The sequence below is a fragment of the Limulus polyphemus genome, unplaced genomic scaffold, assembly GCF_000517525.1.
Source record: "Limulus polyphemus unplaced genomic scaffold, Limulus_polyphemus-2.1.2 Scaffold3694, whole genome shotgun sequence".
Lineage (NCBI taxonomy): Eukaryota > Metazoa > Arthropoda > Merostomata > Xiphosura > Limulidae > Limulus > Limulus polyphemus.
The window spans coordinates 109,676-111,647 of NW_013669304.1; the positions used below are offsets into that span (position 1 = coordinate 109,676).

The 1,972-nt window shown below is 30.2% G+C and overlaps 1 long non-coding RNA gene across 2 annotated transcripts in view; it reads left to right on the forward strand.

The window, feature by feature from the left end:
- Positions 1 to 1,876, forward strand: part of LOC111088405 — a 2,563-nt gene extending 687 nt beyond the window's left edge. The window contains exons 2-4 of one of the 2 annotated variants that reach the window (XR_002612929.1): positions 226 to 437; positions 700 to 868; positions 1,700 to 1,876. This is a non-coding gene — a long non-coding RNA (uncharacterized LOC111088405). The remainder of the gene's footprint in view (positions 1 to 225; positions 438 to 699; positions 869 to 1,699) is intronic. The other variant, XR_002612930.1, reaches the window with a different exon arrangement.
- The last annotated feature ends 96 nt before the right edge of the window (positions 1,877 to 1,972 follow it).

Below are 1,972 nucleotides of genomic sequence, written 5' to 3' on the forward strand. Positions count from 1 at the left end.
GTTGAGACTGACTACCAATTTCCTGTATCAGTAACTTTCAGATTTTAATGTTGTAAAATAGTATGTAAATAATGTTACAACTTATTGTAAATATTGTTATCACGAGAGATAGTAAGTGTTATTTAAAACATTATACACTGTAGTTTTGTAAATATTGAATTTTTATAATTCCTTTTATAGAAATATTAATCCTGATATTTATGGTATATTGTTCTTTCATTCTAGAACAAAGTTCTGGCAATGGGAATACCCCTAAACTACATCTGAACCATATAATTAGTTTTAAAGGGTCAAAAAAAGGACTTCTTTAAAACAACTAACAAAATACCCAACATCACTTTCAACCGTAGAAGAACGAACATAACTATTCACAGATATTTAACGGACATTATCCAAAGTTTAAATGCATCGAAATATACAGCGAGAAACTTACAACCGTTAGTATCTTTCCGACACAATTAAAATCTAATTTTCTAGCGCTGTTATTAAGAATATATTGTCTTCTTTATTAAATTTTCTTATTCTAAAGTATATTCTCGTATAGAATGGACTATAAAGTTATTTATGTTACTAATTTTTTTTTTTTATATTAAAAAAAAATAAGTTCAGTGGTAGAACAATTTTACTTCTCTAAATTTAAAAATATTTTCTCAAATTATTTCTATACCAGAAATTGCTAATCGTTCTATATCGTTACAGAAAAAAGGCTTGGAGAGCGCCTCCCCTTTACATTAACAACTTATTTCGACGTGTCCACATCTCATCCTTCGAATTAACGAGTCATGTGCTCAACCTAGATGGTCTTGAAACTCGAGCACTCCCTGTAAGATGAACCAGAGCAGGAAACTAGATAAGATCAACCTGAAGAGTTAATAACATAAACAATTTGTATTAGTATCTGTACTTAACTGTGGGGGGGGGGGATTCATAATGTCAGTATAACGATGACCTTAAAGTAAGAATACAAAAATTTGGAATTTATACGGAATAACTTAATATCATCTCTTTCTTTGTCTAAAGCGGAAGGAGTGTGAGATAGCATATTCTATTGTTATTTTGTTATGGATTTCTTTACCGTTCATTTATTATTCATTCTATCGTTTAGTTAACCTCTGGATTTTTATTTGCACTTCAATGCTAACTCACCTTCTAGCTAATCTCGTCAATTTTGAATTTACATGAATTATGAGACTGACATCAGTTTCCCATATCAGTGACGTACAGATATTAATATTTGTAAAGAGTATGTACGAAATTTATTTAATTATTACAAGTTAACTGATCTTAGAACTCTCACTTCGTTAAGCTGAACTAGAACCGAAAGAGAAAGTCGAATATATAAAAATGGTTTGATCCTTGTACTGTATCTGTATTTAAACTACGAAGTATATCAGTATAATGTTACACGTAAGGATTTAATTTTAAACTGAATAATGTAATCACTTCTTCTAAAGGGGAAAGTGTGAAATAGGAAGTTTAATTTTATTTCGTTTTGAATTTGTTTAGTTGTTTCTCATTCTATCATCATTTAGTTAATCTGTAAATTTTTAACTTGCATTTTAGTTATTCACATTAATTTAAAATTTTAGTTATGAGACCGACACCAGTTTCTCATAGAGGTGACTTATAGATGTTAATGTTGGTAACAAGTGTATAAATAATCACATTATTTCAAATCTCTTGATCTAATTAATTATAGCAACTTTGCTGGCCTTTGGACTTAACTTCCCGTAACCTGAATCTGAGCAGAAGGTAGAGAAGCTGAAGATCTGAGAACACTACGCCTTTTCTTTGTAAGATGTATGTACTTAAACTGGGCAGGATTCATGGTGTCAGTATAATGAGATCATTAATAGTAAGGATACTAAAACTAGTAATTTATAAGCCATGATTAATGTGATCACTTCGGTTTTCAAAAGGGGGGGGGGGAAGGAATACGAGGTAGCAAATTATATTTTAATTTCGTTATGGT